We start from the raw sequence: 20,425 nt of genomic DNA on the forward strand, positions 1-20,425 counted from the left end.
GTTTGGTGGGGTGGGAGTATGCGAGGGGCGGGGAGGAGGAGCGGGGGCGGGGGCAGACACATCAGTGGTTTCAACAAGAATGCGAAAATACTGTATTTTGTGACAAAGTTGCTCCAGGGTAGGCAGATTACTCACAAATCGGTTACAGATTTCCTTAAAATATGTAGGGACTTCCATGCAGAAGAAAGGGAGTTTGGGGCCCGAATGCATTTGGAGTTTTTCTGAGCTCAAAAATGGGAATGGAGTTGGAGGTGATGGCCTGTCCCAGCAGTGGTCCCTGGACCACACCTCACCCTTCCAACACGCAAGGCTGTGCTAGTCACACCTCTTCAGGGTGGCTTTGCCGAATTCTCCAGAGAAGTTCCCGCCCCCTTGGTTCTCCGGTCTGTCTGCAGTGTTTGTCTCTCTAAAATTGACTGAGTCTGGGATTACCACTACCCCACAGCTATCTTCATCGTTCAAAGGAGCAGCCTGCTTTCGGTTTGGGACATGATATTTGACACCAAATGAAAAGTATTTGGGGATCACTCGGAGTCTGTCCTGAATTTAATGTTCTAGTGAACGTTTTAGACATTCTGTCATGGGCTCGACAACGATCTTTCCTAGAAAATCCAAAGCATTAATTAATGTATTAGTTCACACTTCTGTCTAAAATCGGACTCTTTCTGTTACCATCTTGATATTCTTATTTCGGCCAGGGGCAATGGCATCTACACAAGCTCAGATTCCTCCTCGATTGTTTCTTCATGCTCATCCTCAGATCCGGTCCATCGGCAAGTCCTGGAAGTGTAACTCCCAGGCCCCAAATATTCTTGAATCCATACAATGTCACCGTCCCCGTCCAGGCCACCAGCATCTTCTGCCTGAACCACCTCAATTGCCCCCAAGATGGCCTCCACGATTTCTACTCACTGTTCTTCCTGCATTTCTGCCAATCCATCCTCCACATGGTTGTCCCAGGGGCCTCACATTTTATGCATTTCTCTGCGTAAAGCTTCTTAGTGGTTTTCCATTGTAGTTAGAATTAGATCCAAACTTCTCACAGTGGCCTTTAAGGCTTTGCATGACCCAACCTTTGCTTCCCTCTTATTTTGCCCTCTGCACCCCACCCTAGGATCCAGCTTACACCCCCTCCTCTCAGACACCCACACTCTTCTCAAGCCCTTCATAAACACACGTCGCTGGTTTTCCCCTGCTCTGAGTCTCAGTTTAAATGCCTTCTCCTATTTGTTCATAGGTAATAATAATGATTGAAAGCTCCAAGACCTTAATGTAAGTCAGCCACTGATAACAGTAGAAAATAAAAAAGTTTTTTGGCTGCAGATCATAAAAGGGAAAAAGATAGTATGAGAGGAAAGTCTGATTTAAGACAAACAGGTTGGCAGGGGTGGCTCCTAGGGTATTTGATTCTCTCTTTTATAACCTATCCCAATTACAAAACAATGTATGTTCTCCTGGAAACTTTTAAACATTACGATATTAAGGTTCAGGGGGAAGAAATCTCCTAGAGTTTCCTTATCCAAAGGCAACTATTGCTATTATTTTGATGGGGCCATTCCTGCCTTTTCTCTGTGCAGGTTTTTCATGTTTTGTTTTGTTTTGTTTTGTTTTATTATTTTATTTTAGTGTTACAAAGCAGCCAACATCTTGTATATACAACTTTCTGTCCTGTTTTTTCTGTTTAACTTAAGTATTTTTTAAGTTATTACTTAGAATATCACCAAGAATATCATTATCAAAGGAATGGATGTACCTACTATTCAGTTTATCTTTCCCCATGAATGGGAATTTACTTTATTTTAATAGTTAATTATGACATACAAAGCAGTGATTAAGGATTTTTTCCTGAAAGATTTAGGATGACTTTCTCAACATAGATTAGGTGGATTATTTAAGTTGGGCTAGTCATTTTAACCTGTAACTTTGTATTTGTTTAGTTCTTTGTGGTCATTAATCATTTTAAAATCTCTTTCTCTCTTGATCTCCCCTTGTTTTCTCTTAGATTTTCTATAAAGTAACTTCCAAATGCTTGCAGAAGGTCTCACCAATCTATAGGTGCGTGATAGCTGCTCGGCAAAATCCTTTTTCCCATTCTTCCTGGACACACAGCTAGATCCATTTCCTAGTTTCCCTTCCTGGGAGGATGCGTCACGTGGTTGAGTTTTAGCCAATGGAATGTGAGAGGAAATGAGGCATCTCACTTCCAGGTCTCATCGAAAGGTCTCCCATGTAAGATCCACCACAGATTTCTCCTTCTATCAACTGGATGCACAAAGCCCTAGAGTATGACAGCGCCACGAGATAGAAGGAGCCGGGTCCCTGAGTAACAGAAAAGAATCACCCTGCCTTTCTGAGTGGCTGTCCAGAACCACTTATGAGAACAAGAAATAAACTTGTGTTGAGATAGTACAGTTTGGGTCTATTTCTTACAACAGTTTAACCTACACTCATGAATACAGGGTGCAAATAAAGCCCCACCTACATTAATATACAACTTTCAATGGCTTTGAGTCTCTACTAGTACGAGTGCAGGATGTTGTCCTCCTCATTCAGGTATTTCTGGAGGTTCTCATCTTCTGGGTGCACAGGAACGGTTCTGCTCATCCTCATCCACCTGTCTCACCAAAGAATCCTCTCTCCTTCTTTAAGATGAATAAAGCACTGCTGTTATCAACCACCAGGGTGGGGGTAGGGGCTTGTAGTCGACAGAATCAGGAACATGCTTTGAATTAAGTGCTAAGAGATAAGTACTAGCCGAGGCTCCACTTGGCCAAAGAGTTTAGGCACCTCCCCTGAGATATCCCCTGGGAGGGGTTCCCTGGGCCCAAGTAGGACCCATAGGCTGCTGGATGGAGTGGGCGAAGTTCTGAATGGCATTGCCCAAGGCAAAGGCAAGGATAACCAAACAATAGTCCTCCTTATACCTCCTTCCTGAGAAGCAGGGCTAGGAGAGGCAATGGGCAGCCAGAGATAGCAGGCAGAGGGAGCAGAACGGAGCAGAGGTGGAGCAGCACATCCTGGAGGTTCCCAGGAGCTCCGGAGTAGGGTGTGTGGCCTTGCTCGTGGGAGCTTAGGGGTCTTCCAAGGTGCCAAATCTGTTTAAACATGTGCCAGAAAATTATAAGGTGCTATTTCCTGAACCACCTAATTAAAAAACCCACATCAATGACTGAGTAATAAAAATATCATTCCATATTCCACATATGATGAAAGCTTCCTCAGTGCCAGTGTTTCCCTTAAGGAGCCTTTTGCTCTGTGATGGTCCCACTTGTAGAGTTTCACGTCTGCCCCAGCATTGGGGAGGTACAGAGTAGTCATCAGATCCCAAACCTAGTGGCTCAGCTAGTCATGGGCAAGTTCCTCATCTCCCTGTGCCTGAGTTTCGTCCTCTAAGATGGGGACAAAGTAGAACCTGTCTCACCAGTATCGGGAGGATTAAATGAACAAAAGCACGAAAAGTCATATAACTGCCTGACAGCTATTATTACAAGAAACAGGCTTTCTCTGGTTGAATTCTACAGCTTAACACGGAGTATGACCTTATATTTACCAGACACCTGAACCGAGTAAAATCACTGTCCAATTTGGAAAGCAATTTCATGCTTTGTTTTCGTTCCAGTTCAAGTTTTTATTTTCCTTAAAAAAAATTTATACAGGTCTAATTATTTTTTCAAACTAGGTTTTCTGGGCTTTTGGAAAATCTTTGGCTTGCTTAGTGGCAAACTTTGAAAACTAGCGTTTGGGCTTGGTTTGGCCTCAGCTGCTGTGGGGTGCACAATTTGGCTCAAAGTCTGACCAGGGGATCTTGATTCTCTTTCTCTGTTGCTTTCTGGGATGTGCACAAGAAGACTGCAGTGCCCTGAGAGTAGTGGTCCACAGCCTTTTTGGCACCAGCAACCAGTTTCGTGGAAGACATTTTTTTCCATCGACTGGCGGGGATGAGGGGATGGTTTTGGAACGATTCAACCTTATTACATTTATTGTGCACTTTATTTCTATTATTATTACATTGTAATATATAATTAAGTAGTTATACAACTCATGCAGAATCCGTGGGAACCCTGAGCTTGTTTTCTTGCAACTAGACAGTTCCATCTGGGGGTGATGGGAGACAGTGACACCCGAAGTGTGTGTCTCATGTCCAGTCTGCTCCATAATCTCGTTTTGGCTGCTGTCACTGCAGAAAACCCTGCTTCATAAAGATAGAATGTTGAAAATGGAAGCAAGCCTTTCAGGGGTTTTGTGGCAATCTCAGGATATTCTTCCTTGACTATAATCCAGAAGATAGGTAGATTTAAAGTTGTCTCAAATATACTTTTAAGCACACCGTCATTTGCGATCTCAAGCAGTTGATCCTCTTCCAGCATGGAGAAAGTTGATTCTCCTGGCTTATTCACAAATGGGTCCCAGATCCATTCCTTCCCAGTTCGGGGATCTTTTGTGATTGGGAAGTAATGCTCAAATTCTTTTGAAATCCGAGATAGGTGATCATGCAGCAGCTGGGAGAAAGAAGGCCCTGGCTTAGTCTCTTTCAAAGTCTCCGCTAATGTTTGAAACGTCAAAAATCCCAGTGTTCACCCATAATTCCAGTTTGGCTTTAAGTACAGCCATTTTATCTGCTGTCTTGAACACGATTGTCGTTCTCTCCTGATGTGACAGATTGAGTTGGTTAGGTAGGGTGAATATATCACACAAGTAAGTTTTGTGACATATTCTGGGTCACTGAAATGTGCTGCCAGTGGTGACTGTTTTTCTAAAAAAAATCTCTGGAGTAGCTCTCATAACTCAAAAACTCTGGCCACTGATCTACCTTTAGAAAGCCATCTCACTTCTGTGTATAAAAAAAGACATGTGTGCTCTGCGTCCACCTCTTTGCAAAGATGCATGAACAGATGTGAATTAAGGGCATGTGCTTTAATGTGACTGATACTTTTGATCGCATCTCACAAAACATTGTTAAGTTCAGGTGACATTTTTTGGCTGGCCAGCATTTCTCTATGGATGACACAGGGTATGAACTCACATTCAGAAGCGACCTCTTTGACCTGAGTAGTGAGACTGGAAAGCTGTCCAGTCATGGCGGCCACTCCATCCATGCATATACTGACATAAAATGACTAATTCAGTTTTCTCGATATGTAGTCATTCAAAGACTTGAATAGCTCCTCAGCTGTGGTATTGGTTGGCAAGAAAAGTGCACAGAACATATCCTCATGCACATCCTCCCTTAAAATATATCACACAAAAACAAGCATTGTTTCTTGTTGTCAACATCAGTAGACTCATCGACCTGGATTACATGCCACAGGGACTCATTAATCCTCTCTGACAACTGTGCCTCAATATCCTCTGCTATTTTATCAATTCGTCTAGTTATGGTGCTAGCCGAAAGAGGAATAAGTGCCACCTTTTAAACTGCAGCCTCGCCTAAAAGTTCACAATAAATGTCCTTAGCGGCAGGCAGGATCAACTTTTCACCAATAGTAAAGGGCTTTAAGCTTTAGCAATGCAGTTAGCCACTAAGAATGATGCTCTCAGTGCAGACACATCTAATAACGTGGTGGGCTTCAATAATTGCTTCTGTTCTTCGTGTCTTTTAATGCAGGATGCTCGGTCTCCATGTGGCGAAGCAGTTTTGAAGGTTTCATGGCTTTGTTGGGTAGCCATTTGCCGCATATTATACAAAGAAGGCTTGGAGAATATGAATCACCTGTTGCAATGAACCCGTTAATTTAAGTAGGACTCTTGGTATTGTCTTTTAAAAGCAGCTTTCTTTTTGTTGTCAGCCTTAGAGTCTTCTGGTCTCTTGTCACTGGGCCTTTCCCCCTTTTCAAAGTGACTTTTTTTTTTTTTACTGATTTTGGCTAAGATTAGCTTGGGGGCTCACCAAAACTGTGACTGAGACAAGTGCCCAGTGAGGGAAAGAGACGCGGATGGAAGCGGTAAATAAAATAATGGGATCAAGCGCGGATTAAAATAAGTGTCACATTCTGGCTTAAATCCTGTCACCAGATGCAGCTGTACAATTGAAGTACATCAGTTCACTTTCCACTATAAAGCCTGCCACCAGATGCAGCTTAATTGTCACTTGCCACTCACTGATAGGTTTTGGTATGAGTCTGCAAGCAACTGATTTATTACGGTGTCTGTGCGGTCGAACCTCTCTGCTAATGTTAATCTGTATTTGTAGCCACTCCCCGGAGCCAGCATCACCGCCTCAGCTCCACCTCAGGTCATCAGGCATCAGATTCTCAAAAGGAGCCCACAACCTAGATCCTCACATGTGCAGTTCATGATAGGGTTTGCGCTCCTATGAGAATCTAATGCTTGATTCTCTGTGGTGGAGCTGAGGCAGTGATGCCAGCGCTGGGGAGTGGCTGCAAATACAGATCAAGCTTCACTTGCTCTCCTGCCGCTCACCTCCTAACAGGCCACGAACCACTAAGGATCTATGTCCCTGGGGGTTGGGAATCCCTGCCCTACAGGTCAGCACATTCGCGCATCCTGCAAGGTGCTGGGTTGTAGGTGCTGCATCAAAAAGTTACTTCAGAAGAGTGGCTCACAAGCATCTTGAAACGTAACCATGTTAGAGGTCTCAGAACCACATACCTCACATTACAAGACTATGGCAGAGACAGTTTGTTGTTGTTGTTGTTGTTGTTGTTGTTTTTAAATAAACAGCATAACAGCTTTACCCAAAACCCCAAAGGTACTTGGAAAGGACCGTGGCAAAACAAGATATTAACCCGAAAGTTCAGCAGATATTTGCACTAAGTTCACATTCATTGATGAATTGTAACTTCTGGCCTCACACTACTTGAGAATCACTACATTTGTAGGAAATGCTAGAGTTGTCACACAACCAAATTGCTTTGGGATACATTTCCTAATTTAGATACATTTTCTCTTTGAATCAGAGGGGTTAAGTGAATTTCTAAGTCATCTGACAGCACACGAGGGCATGAGAAATACCAGCGGGACCCCTGATGTCTGGCATCCCACTCTAACCTCTAGAATTTCCTTGTCTCAAGGAGGGCAGATACATGTTTAATGGGATTCCTTAGTTCACTGCTAAGTCCATGGTGATTCATCACTCAAGTGAAGAGTGTTTTCTCACTTTCCTTTTGGTTATTTTGAAACATGAGGAGCGACTTAGGTCCATAACACAGAAAAATAAATAATAAATGAATGTGCTGTGATTTTATTTATATAGCTTTTCCAGGGCTAATTATTCTCCCTTGGGATTCCAGTTTCCTCAGGCTCTAAGCCCATTAACAGGAAGAACCTACATCTCACTGGCTCTCCCCCTCCCAAGTATTTCTGGGAGTCGTCCCCATAGCTACGGCCCATGGTCTGTAGGAAAGCAACCCCTCCTGTTTGGGACTGTCAAAGGCTGCACCTCTGTGCTGCTTCTAGACTTTGTTTAGTGAAACATCTTCTGTTTGCCCTCAGCCTTCTATCTTCTTAGGTCTAAGAAATGAATCCATGTGTGTTCCAGAGGTGACAAACCGGAGTCACAGATTCTAAGCTCGAGCTCCCTTCGGAGCCGTGGCTCCCCTCTGACTCTGATGGGTGTTTCCCTAACTGCGTCAAGTCGGTCCCATGTCGCTGTCTCATCTCATGGGCTGTGTTCTTCCACGTGTTCCTTGTTCCCTTGGTCACATGTGCTTCTGGTGACCATGCCCATGAACTTCCCAGACACACCCAGACAAGTCCAATTTCCAGTTGAGGCCCTCTCTATTTTTCTTAAGATAAGTAATGGCTGTGGGTGAATACAAACATCATGAACTTAGAATATGAGCTATCAGTTTATGAGATGGATTTAAACTGGCTACATTAAATAAGTAATGTGAAAGTACATTGTAAACTATAAGTGCCCTGCAGATAACAGACTGGTCTGCCATATAAGCTGCTTGCCGGTATTTTCTATTTCACTTCTGTTCTTTTTGGAAGCGATCGAGGGGTCTATGGCCCACTCCTGACTTTGATCCAGCCGAATTACCTACTAACCAAAATCGTGTTTCTATTCACTACTTATGTTTTCAGTTCTAGTTTTGGTGAGGCTTTCTAAAGCCACTCCCTGAGCTGGCCCGTGGGAGAGGTGCCTGAGCACCTCCTGGAGAGACCTTCCAGAGATCCTGTCTTTCAGAGCAACAGGGGTGTCTTCCCCTGCCCCTCACCTTGCCCCACAATTGCCCCCATGTCCTGCCCTTATAAATACCTGGAGGTAAGCCCTCGATACCTCCTCTCACACCATCATGGAAACTGCCAGTTTGGAGTACAGTTGTAATTTCTGGAAAATTGTCCAGGGGTAAGACTTATTCTAACTAGGGTGGACTGTCGTCAAATATAACCAATAACGATTCTTCCCATCCCTTATGGGTATCGAAAGGTAGGCTATATTCTTCCTCCCCTTGAACCTAAGCTGACCTGTGGAAGTGACATTCTGCAACTTCTGAGCCTAGCCAGGCTTTAAGAGGCCTGGCAGCTTCAGCTTTCCTGAAACTCTGAGCTACTCCATGTAAGTCAGACTTCCCTCCAAGTGAGAAAGATTCCGTCAGCTCTGGGCTGTGCCAGTTACAGCAGCTGAAGGGCCAGGCATGTGAGTGAGGCTTTTTTTTTTTTTACTTATTTAGCCTCAGTGAAGCCTCCAGACTATAGAATTATGAGCAAATAAATAGTTCTTGTTTTAAGCCACTAATTTATGGGGTAGCTTGTTACCTAGTGAAAGATAACTGATACACTATCTATAGCAACCTGATTACTCTGGTAGCTTGCATATGAGTGACTTGAAACTTATTGGAAAGTTGTGAGCAAATTCGCATAAGGGTAGGGTCTTCTAGGAGAAACTAGAATGAAACTTCAGTCTCTCTTCTCGGAAATTTCAAGTTATGGGCATTAGTCAGGATGAATCTATTAGTCAGGAAGTATAATCCAGGGACACGCGATAACCCCCTGAAATAAAACTGGTGGAGTAGAAGTGATCTGAGCTCAGGCCCCTCATTAATAGCCACAGTACTTCCTGTACTAAAGCAGTAGGCACAGGCAGAGGGACTCTCCAGTTCTGAAGGTTCCATTGAGAACAGCCGGATGGACATATTGAGAAGGGGAGGTTAAGGGAAGGAGGTGTTTGAGTGAGCGAGCAAGCAAGCTAGTGAGAGAGAGAGAGAGAGAGAGAGAGAGAGAGAGAGATGGAGAGAGACAGACAGACAGACAGACAGACTCCATGCATTGAAGTTTCAGGCATTGCTCTTTGAGATAATGGGGGGGGGGTATATTTTTGCTCCCAAACTGTGAAATCAGATATCCTATGTGTATTACTATTAAAGTTTTCAGTTTAATTTTCCATTTTGAAGAAGAAACAAGTTATTTAAAAAAAAAAACAATAACAGAAGTTGTAAAAAAAAAAATCCTCCTGTTCACAGCAGTGTCATTCTTTCTTTTTATACATATCGTGTTTAGCAGTACACAAAGAAATAATTTTTAGCATATGAGTAAAATTGTTCATAATGTTCCCTTAACCTAGTGTTTGAAAATAAGCCCTCATTGAATGCACGAATGGTTAAAGTCTTGATTTTTTAAAAATAAATTCTCCAAAAGCTGATTGATTTGGGTTTCTTCTATTCTTTCCTTTTTCCTTTCCAAAAATCAACAAATCAGAATACACCTCTACCTTGCTGAACTTGAACTCCAAACGTGTGCTTAAGAGAGACAGGGCTGACAGCCCAGGGACTTGGGGGTCCCATTAGCAGTCATCCACACCCATTACCCTGTCTCTCTGGATTTCCTTTCATGCCATGGTTTTAACACTCTTTGCAAAGAGAACCGGCAGACAGATTGTGAAATTTGCATATAGATCCTTCTTGATAGTAAAAATGCTTCAAGATGTGGCTAGGAGGGCTCGGTGGTTGACTTTTGGGGCTTAGAGAGGCCCTTCCTGGTCTCAGCCTCATTTCTCTGGACAGAGCAATCCCTCATCTCCACTGCAACAAGTGGTTCCCAGAAGAGACCATGTTACCTGGAGGGTGATGTTCTCTGGAGCACTTGGGTGAAGGCTCAGAGTGGTGCAGATGGGTAGCAAGGGATGTAGAGGGCAAAGGGCATGAACATGGTGGGTTGGCAAATCCTGTTCAGTGACTGTCATCATGGCTTGAATTCATCCAATGACCATGGGTAAAGGAGAAGATGTTTGCCCACAAGGTCACTCTGCCGCATCACCAGGATGGTTGGAATGTGGGCCCTCAAATCTGTCACATCTTTTCCTTTAGCTTCAACCCATCAGGTTTCTAGGATTCTTCCCCAGGGCACAAGTTTTCTTAACCAGAGGTTAAGATTTGAAAGGGTCCATGAATTCGAATGAGAAGAAAAGTACATTTTTATTTTCACTCAGCTCAAATTAAAATTTAGCATTCCCTGTTTAAAATTTGAGATAGAATTGACATTTAACATTATATTAGTTTCAGGTGTCCAACAAAACGATTCGCTATTTGTACATATTTCAAAGCGATCACTACAATAAGTCTAGTTAACACCCATCTCCATAGTTAAAATTTTCTCCTTATGATGAGAACTTTTAAGATCTACTCTTCTAGCAATTTTCAAATATACAATACAGTGTTATTAACTGTAGTCATCCTGCTGTACATTACACCACCAGAACCTACTTATTTTATAACTGGAAGTTCGTACCTTTGACCACCTTGGCCCTTTTTGCCCCCCTTACCCTCTAGTGTTCCCTTTAAATGTGTCAGAAGAAATCACAGGTACTTTTATATTACAGTAGGCATATCAGGAAGTACTACTTAACACCCATCAGTACGGCAGCATTATGGTTGTCATTAGACCAAATCCTGTAGGTCTTTAACCCTATGTGTCCACTATCCCCACCTCCTGCCTCCCAAAGTCCCAAGCAGAGAGGAGGCTCCAGTTCAGTTGACATTTAGTGAGTGAGCCAAAGGATGCCTGACACTCTGCCATTCCATTTTTTTAAAACTTAAGGAAAACTTTATTTAGTCTTTTTTTTTTTTTAAAGCAATCTAGTTTAAAAATGAGCTGAGGTTAGGAGAAAACATGACACCTTCTAACAGACAGACAGACAGACAGACAGGCAGGAGGGTGGGAGGGGGCAGGTTGAGGACCCTGTCAGATTTTCTCCATCTTGGAAATCAGGTCGTCACAGATTCTGGTCAGTTCATTGTTTTCTTTAGTCTTCTGCTCCACCGCCTTCTCCAGCGAGTGGACGCGCATCTGCTCCTTCCGCAGGCTCACCTGGAAGGCCAATGAATTGTGAAGACTGCACAAGTGTCAAATGTCCAGCTTGGACAGTTATTCCTGGAGGTGAAAAGCCTGCTTTTTTCATCTGATACCAGAACCCAATAAAATTATTTTTGCATGGTTTTAGAGTCACTGAATTTTCCCAGGAATGGAACCTGCACATAAATTAAGATAAGATTGTACTACAACAATGTCCATGATTTAGTTAAAATTTGTCCCCAGTAGATATACCTGCTGGTCGTTTTTGAATCCCAGTATGACCCACCTTCATCTCCGGGCATTAGTGGGGTGGCCAGGGTGGGGGAGTTAGGGGGTCCTTTTACAGGTGCAGCTGTGCTTCATTGGGGCTTCCAGAGTAGTCATAGCCAGGCATTTGCATATGTCCTAAATCACTTTCTTTTAGAGTTAAGATGTTGCCCTTGTAAAATTTTGTGTTTAGATACATATTACCTTCCCCTTTCATGTCAGGTTAGTAAAGGAGCATTATGAAATATTTGTAATAGAGAAGAGGCATTGCATTTGAGAAGGCTGAGAATCCCTGCTCTGAGCAAATGGAAATTTCTTTTTTTTTTTTTTGCTAAGAATCACAGGATTTCAGGGTTGAAAGGGACCTTTAAGGTCATCCATTCCTGCCCCTGCCTCCATCCAGTGCTCAAATCCATACCATTGAAGTGAGGACAGAGGGCCTGCACACACCCCCTCCTGCTTTCTTCCTTCTGTGATGTGACCCCTGTGAGGTCCCAGGATGGGGAAGAGCAGGGGGCCTGGAGGATTAAGGACCCAGACTCAGTGAACCTCATGGGTCTTGGCAGGAAGTATTGTAGATTCTGGGGTCCAAGAGCCGCTTAAGACACCCACTTAACGCTCTGGGCATCAGTTCAGTGGGAAAACCTGGACCTGCATTCCAGTAGGAATGCTCTCTTCTTAAAGGCTCAGTCCATATCACAGATCCCAGAAGTGCCAAGCTGGTGGGTAAACAGATCGAGTCTCAGAATATGCCCTGGTGCCTGAGTTCTGAATGCCACTGTGGGCATCCGATTCTCATCAAGCATTGGGCTCCTTGAAAATGAGCAAATAGACGGCTGAGATGAGTATGAAACTAGAGAGCAACTAAGCACAGGTGTCCGCTCTTGGTAGTTTATTCCAGAGCCAAGCATCTGTGGCCCCATACACTAGGATAATGGGACGGTGTCAGAGGTGTGTTTCAGCCAGGGCCAGCCCAGGTGTTCCTGCTGACTCAGTGTCCTCAGAGCTACTTCAACAGAAAAGAGACCTGAAGAGCAGAACGCTGGGATAAACCGCACCTTCTGCATCCTGACCCTGTTGCTTTGCTGCATGCTACTACCACACTTGATCCTGCTCCTCGTCCTTTCTTCCCACCATGCCCTCTACCCCATAGATCTGCAACTCCCTTGTCTTGTCCCATACCCTGTCCCCCTTCCACTGGGGGCTGGATAGCCTTACTCCATGTACGGCCTCCCCCTACCCTGCCCAGGCTGACACAGAACCCTCTGTCTTCCTGTGGAATGCAGTAGCAATTCTGAGTGTGGTGTTGGACAAGGAGTCCAGCTCCCCCTATAAACTTTTTATAGCTTAGGAAAATAAACATGTGGTTTAAAGTCTTTGCATAGGCAGTGCTTGCCGAGTTTAAGCTTGCTTTACAGATCTACAAAAGAAAATATTGAGAGAGCTAATAAATTTCTGAGCCAGCCAAGGGACAGTAGTCCAGAAATCTCAGGGAGGGTTTGATGGTTTAGGAGATAAAAAGAGGAATTATCACTGCAGCTGCCATCTTGTTCCTCTCCCGCTCAGAATCTGCCTGCTTGAGTGACATGTTCAGGCTCTTGAGTTCCCTGGAGCAGGAAATCAGGAAAGGGATGGGGGAATCGCGTTTCCCTGCTGTGTGAGGGCCTTTACAGATGAAGAAGCAGGGTCCAGAGAGAGAAAGTAGAGAAAGTGTCTTGCCGCGTCACGTAGCTCACTAGAGTACTTTTCATTTAAGCATCTCTCCAGGCGTGCGCTGTGTGCGGGGAATGCAGGGAGCGCACTCGATTTGTGTGTGCATGGAGCAGAGGGCTGCAGGGGCCGCTTCTGAGGTTTACCTCTTGGCGAGCAGAGAGCCTGGGAGAAGGGAGAATGGCTAGGAAGTTTCCAATTGGAGCACTGATGTGGGTCGCAGGCCTGGCTGGTCTCGGATCTGGTTGTGATCCAGGCTCACAGCTAGGAATAGGACCCTGGATTTAGAATGTTGCATTAGTGTAGTAGAGTGCCTGCACCTAAAATATGTAAACATACTTCAGCTTATTGTATCACGCGTGCGTGGCTGAATGCCCCTATTGTACTCTGATACGTGTGGAGCCATGCAGTCCCCTGGGGAGCAGAAAAAGAGCAGGCGCAGAAACGCGTTCCCACAATGGAACTCCACTCCCCGCGGTGAAGTTGGTGCTTCCGTTTCATTCTCATGTCGGCGCCTCAGCCCCTTGTGCGTTTTTCCAACTGGGTGTTTCACCACCAAAACCTTCCCTTCTTGATCAGCTCGACACACTGAAACTGGGTAGTAACAATAAAATAAATAAATAAATGTTGTTCTCGTTTCCATTTATTGAGCATTCACTCTGAGGCAAGACTCAAAGTCACCCCACAGAATTCTCACAGCCTTGAGAGGCCGGACTTACAATCTCAGTTCTGCAACCGAGAAAAACTGCAAGTCACTTGCTCAAAGTCACCTGCTTGAAATTCGGGAGAGCCAGGAGTCAAATCTAGGTTGCCTAAACCCCAAAGCCCATGCACCTGCTCAAACATCTTGTAGGAGCAGGTTATTGGAAAGGCAAGGTGGTTTGTTTAACCTGGGTAAGTTCAGGGACACTGTAGGACAAGCAGGTCCAGGCTAGAGATGGGCATCAGAGCAGGGACTCTGGATTTGGGGTCACCTTTGGAGAGGAGATATCGAAGCCAGGGTTGCTGGAGACCTGAGCAACATTAGTGGTTACAGGCAGGCAGAAGGCTTCTGAGGCTCTGAAGGTGGCTCTGGCCTTGCTTGCTGCCAAGGGGAGGCCACACCAGAGCAGGACGTCCCTTGCTCTTGAGCCTGATGTTATTGCTGTCCAGTGAGAAAAAGGCAAATCCCACAGGCAACAAGGACATGGGAGGATATGCACGTCTTCCTCTGTTGCTGTGCCTTCGAGGGACGCTCATTATTTCCAGGCCAGTCCAGCAGTATCTGAATCAAATGACCCTAAGTGGGACATGCCCTTTGAACCCAGTATTTCCTCTTCCAGGAATTTATTCTGAGGACATAATCAGGGCATGTATGAGGATATGCATCATAGCATGATTTCTATTTAAATGTCTCACAATAAGGGATAGGTCAATCAATGAAATGCATGCAGCCAGTAAGATCGAATTGTAGCATATTATTTGTGGCCGATGTTTTTGACATGTTGTTAAGTTTTAATTGGCAGGCTACAAACAGTATGAGTAGCTTGAGATAATTTTTTTGTTAAGAAAAGAATGGACATGTGTACATATTTCAGTGCGCATGCCATGCAGTTGGTAGGCCTCTCTTTGGAGGGTGGGATTGTGGGAGTGAGTTTTCTCTTTCTCACTTTTTCAGATATTTCAAGATTCATTTGTTTCTTTTCACATCAAGTATATGTCATTTATATGATTTGAGAAAAGTTCTTCTGTAAGGATTCATCATGAATATTAGCAAATGCTTGCCTGGTGCTTATTTCATGCCAGGCGTTATTCTGAGTGCTTTACAGGGATTAAAGAATGTAACCCCAAGAGAATTCAGATGAGGAAACCATGGCTCAGGAAGTTCAGGCTGGTTGCCGAAGTTCACAGAGTCTCCGAGTGGCAGAGCTGGAACCTGAAGCCAAGCCATCTGCCAGTAGGATCCATGCTCTAAAACTCTAAACAAAGCTATTGCTCCCCAGTGAAAGGCAGTCTCCAAGGCCCTCAAGGATGTAGGAGGACATTCATGTGTTACTATTGGTGGCAGGGGTTGCCCTGATACACTTTGATTCCCTCAGTTCCCCAAAAAGGCAGTGCTCAAGCACTATGTTCTGAAGTGAGGAAGGAAGGAAAGAAGGAAGGAAGGAAGGAAGGAAGGAAGGAAGGAAGGAAGGAAGGAAGGAAGGAAGGAAGGAAGGAAGGCGTGTATGCAAGTGACAGGCCCTATTTATCCTCCAAGATCTGAAAAAGAAATCCTAGCATTCTTTTTGCTAAATTCAAGCACAACCATGATGGGGTTTGATAAACCTTTTCCCCATCTCAAGAGTAGGTGACTTGTCTGTTATACCTCCCCTAGGAAATGTCTCTACCTGCCTTATCTTCAGCCCCCCCACCCTGCCCCAAAGAATGAAGGCTAGTTCAGGGTATCATGACCCTGTCTTCACCATGGGGATTCACCGCCTGTAGTAGATTATTGCATTGGTGGCCTCGAATGGACTACATCTACCAGAATTTTCACTTTTATGTGGTATTGACTCTGGGGTTGGCCATGTAGCTTGCTTTGGCCAATGAGAAAAGTGTGATGCAAACAGAGGCCTTGATAAGTGTTTGCCCAGTGGGCTTGTCTTCTCAGAATTGTCCCCCTTAGAGCTTAGCAACCATGCTGTAGGGAAATTCAGGCTGGACCACTGAATAATGAGAGGCCATGGGAGAGAGGATCTAAAGGGTAAGAGGCCATCTTGGACATTCTAGTCCCAACCAAGCTCTCAGGTGAATGTAGCTGCTGAGTGAACCCAGCTAAACCACTCAGCTGAGCCCAGCCAACCCACCAAATCATGAGATCCAATAAATTATCATTGTTTTAAGCCACTAAATTATACATAGTTTGATTTTTAGCCTTAGGTAACTAAAATACTGGTCTTCTTTTCCTGGAGAGCTCCTGGAAACAAATCCACACACATTTATTAAGCACCTACAGTGTGCCCAACCCTATGGGTTAATAATGAAAGGATTCCGACTAAGAAGTGTGAATCTGGGAAGATGAGACTACTGCATACAGTAAGACCAAAGAAGAGAAGCATTACAGTGAGAAAAGACAGCTGATTATCCCAATATTTTATCACACAGCAAACCTGTTGTAGCTGATATATTTGGTAAACAACTATGGAGTGGTTGCATGCATCGACCTTTAACTTTAGTATAAAAATAGGTTTTTTTTTTTTTTTTTCGGACTCCTCTAAATGTTTACATTGCTAACGAATAGTAAGACAGCACGACAACTTATGCACTTAAAGAGAAACCATTTGCATGGTCCCTGGGAAAAAAGAGGAGAGATGAGATGGAGAATGGAGTGGTCTGCTCGGCCAGTGTGTGTACCAGACAATATCACTGCTCCTTGGCGGGCGAGAAGGGGGACTTGCTCCTGCTTCTTCTTGGCTCTGAGTGGGACTGGCCTGCTCAGAGCTTCATGGATATGCAGCTGCTCCACGAAGACCCACATCAGGACTCACCTGGTCTGAGGTCTGCACTATAGAGAGGAGGAAACTGAGGCCCAGCAATGAAAAGATCGCACAAGGTTTCTCTCTATCACTGGCCTTCCTGCTAGCCAGAGCTCAGCTATAGTCCACAGGCCTCTCTGCTTCAGCTCCCATAGTCTCTCTCTCCATGCCCCATCCCCACCTGCTCAGGGCTTGCTTTGGTTTTCAAGCCGAGCTGGGCTGAAGAGGGACAGTTTAAAACAGAAACTGAGAAGGTCCACCCAGTAAGTAAAGCTATACACATTAACCTCCATTTTGCTCAATACACATGAAATTGCATAAGAGTGGAGATACAATCTCACCTAAAACAAACCGGGTAAAGGCATCCTGAGGGGAGTCCTTTTAGAAAGCAGGTAGGTAGTCCGTCATTTGCTCTTTTCCTTAGTTCTTCTGAGTGTTACTTCCAGGGAGTCATACTTTGCATTGCACGTTTGAGGGCATTTCAATTGTGCTTGGAATCCTACATTCCCAGGCATCCTTGTTTCCCACCTGGCCCAGCCTAGAATGGCAGGGGTGGCGGGACACCTGACCTTGGGAACCTCACTGCAGACATCGCCTTCACATATTCTGCCATGTTCACTGAGCTAGTCACTTCTGTTTTGCAATTTCTTCCTCAGGTCCAAGTGAGGAGAGCCAAGACTATGGGGAAATTCTGTGAATCGAAGCTACATCTGGAATGCGCTGGAGAGCCTGGGAGGCTAGTCAAGCCAAGGTGTCGTCATTTCACTAACTGGAAAAGTGCAGCCGAGAAGGAGCAAGGGGTTTCTCAAGACCTGGGGCTGGAGGGCAAAATGCCAGGAGGAGTTTCGGAGGTGATGCTCCCGGCTGGAGGACGGGATGAGTCAGGCCCTGAGGTGTTTTCCGCACAAGGTTTCAGTTCTCAGGTCAGGATTTTGGCGCTCAAGGGGAAAGCCTGCTCCAGGCCTTGCGGAAATCCTGAGTGGCTGTAGCATCATGCTCCCATCAGGCGTGGCTGGGAGGTGAGCCGGCTGCCAATAAGTGATTTACAGCATGTTTCCTCATGTTTTACATTTTCATCATTTTATGTTGCAGCCCAATCTCTAGTAATGGGATCTGCAGAGGCGTCCGGCTCCCAGACTGAAGCCTGCAGGAGGAGCGGAGTGGGGAAGCCCGCCCAATCTCAGGCACTTGGCCTTGATTTTCAGTGTGGCTCTGTCATGTCTCAAAACTCTGTGTCCCACAACCTTTATCATGACCATCTTCCTAGTTCTCCCTCCTTCCTTCCCCTCTTTCTTCACATCTCAGACTCTGAGGGCTTTCTCTGAGTCCAGGGTGTCCTGGTTGCTAGGGGTTGGGGAACTTGGGTGCTCTGGGAACACCAGGTAGGAGGCTCATCTCAGCCTCCCCGACATCACACAAAACCTCCAGATGAATCCTCTACCATTTGCTGTCTAAGGATTTTCAGGACCTTTCCATGGGTGGGAATGTAAATGATGCAGCACCTGTGGAAAACAGTTCAGCGGTGCCTCAAAAAGTTAAATGTAAGATTATTATATGACCCAGTAATTCCACTCCTGGGTATATAAAAATTGAACACAGGGACTCAAACAAATACTTGTACATGCATGTTTATAGAAGCATTATTCATAGTAGCCAAAGGTGAAAAAAAATATCTATCAACAGATGAATGGATAAACAAAATGTGGTGCATACATGCAATGGAATATTATTCAGTCATGAAAAGGGATGAAATATTGATATGTGCTACAACATGGGTGAGCCTTGAAAACATTATGCTAAGTGAAGAAGTCAGACACTAAAAACCACTTATGGTATAACTCTGAAAATGAATAAAGAAAATCTTATTGAAAATGGAGTCTGGAACCCCTGAAGGGGGAGCTCTCACACACTACCTACCACCGCTGCGCCTTACAGACTCCGGCAGGAAAAAGCCTACTTTGCTGCTCAGCAGCAGGAAGGAAGGTTTTTCTCTTTGCCTAGCAACAGACCTAGTCAATGAGAAATTGCCATGATTCAGCCAATGAGAAGCCACTATACTTTCAACTCCAGTTTCCTCCAATGGACATTTAGTTTATAACGGCCTCCCCCAACTCCCCTTTTTCTCTATAAAGTAATGGTTCCTCTTCTTTGTTCTCCTACTTGCCTATGGTTTGCCATAGTATGTGGGTCCTAAATTGCAATTCTTTTGCCATTCCTGAATAAAGCCATTTTGCTGATAAAAATAACTGGTTATTTTATTTTTAAGGTCAACAGCTCTGTTTATATGAACTGTCCAGAACAGGTAAATCCATAGAGACAGAAAGCAGATCAGTGGTTGCCAGGGGCTGGGGGAGGGTGAGCAGGAAGTGACTGCTCAATGGGTACGGGGTTTCATTTTGGGGTAATGAAAATATTTTAGAATTAGATAGAAGTACTAGACGCACAACATTGTGGATGTACTCAACGCCACCGAATTATACACTTTAAAATGGTTAATTTTGTGTTATGTGAATTTCTCCATTAAAAAATAAAAAAATTTTTTCTTTTTAAATATAACCTTTTTCACTTTCTACAAATCTCACCGCACCCTGGCATACACATGTATCTTTTACACCTTTAACTGCTCATCCGGCTCTCCATTTTCATGACATGAGGTGGTTGATGAGGTTATCAAAGCAGGAATTTGCTATTGGCCCGTAACGGGGCCAGGTGTGGGGGCCATAGGGATCACTCCTAGCCAGTGAGTGTACTAGAGGCCAGCTCAGAGCAGGCATCGCCCCTGCCAGCTTCTCTTCTTCTCTCTCCTTGTCCCCAGGCACACTGTAACTGCATTTCCAGGGAGGAGTTAACATGTACAAGAGTGGTGGCTGAAAATTGGGGGAAGAGAGAAGGCCTTCGGGCACATCCTTTGTGGCTAACTGGGGACTACTGTGAGGCCCAGATCTTTGACTTGGACTTCTATGCTCAATTGTTGGGTCACATAACTGCCTGACCTCACTCTCGCTCCTCCTAGAGGACACGCTGCTCCTCTGCTTTTTACTCTCTTGAACTCTCCAAGATCATGACTACCTCTACACCCAAGCCCTGCTGGACCCCACTAAAGGCCCTTTCCACTGCTCTCCATTTACCGAGCATCGCATCTTCCACAAATACCCCCACCTCCCCACTCCAACCTCCGGTGACCCCTCCCTCACCCGAATTCCTGAAGCAACTCTTTGGGCCTCTTCTTTGGTATTCATTCTACTTGGGTGTGGATGTAGGTTGGTTATAGGAAATCGATGTTTTTGTAATTCGAGAAATCCAGTATCAGCCATACTTCACATTTGGTCTTTGAGAAGGTGAGCCTCATCCTATGTATTTATTTTATGCATTGTCAGCATCAACTGCATAGTAGTTGCTGTTTAAACTCAGGCCTGCTGCATGTGGCTCCTTCAAATTTGACACCAAGGTTTTACCTTGGGCTTGTCAAACTGATGAATTGACCCTGGCTGTCCTTGGACTGATGGGGACAGCATCTTTAGAAGGAAAGCATTTGCCTTTAGGATTGTGATGGCAAAGGTGAAGTAGGAGCGTCCATGGGTTGGGGATGTGGACAGCGGTGGATGTGAGAGACACCCCAATCCTACACCTGGGTAAGCCCTTTTGGCAGGGTTTCCACTCTTCTCAGGCCAGATCAACTCTCAAAAGAATCCCCAAAA

Source organism: Rousettus aegyptiacus, unplaced genomic scaffold (assembly GCF_014176215.1).
Source record: "Rousettus aegyptiacus isolate mRouAeg1 unplaced genomic scaffold, mRouAeg1.p scaffold_m13_p_1, whole genome shotgun sequence".
Taxonomy (NCBI): Eukaryota; Metazoa; Chordata; class Mammalia; order Chiroptera; family Pteropodidae; genus Rousettus; species Rousettus aegyptiacus.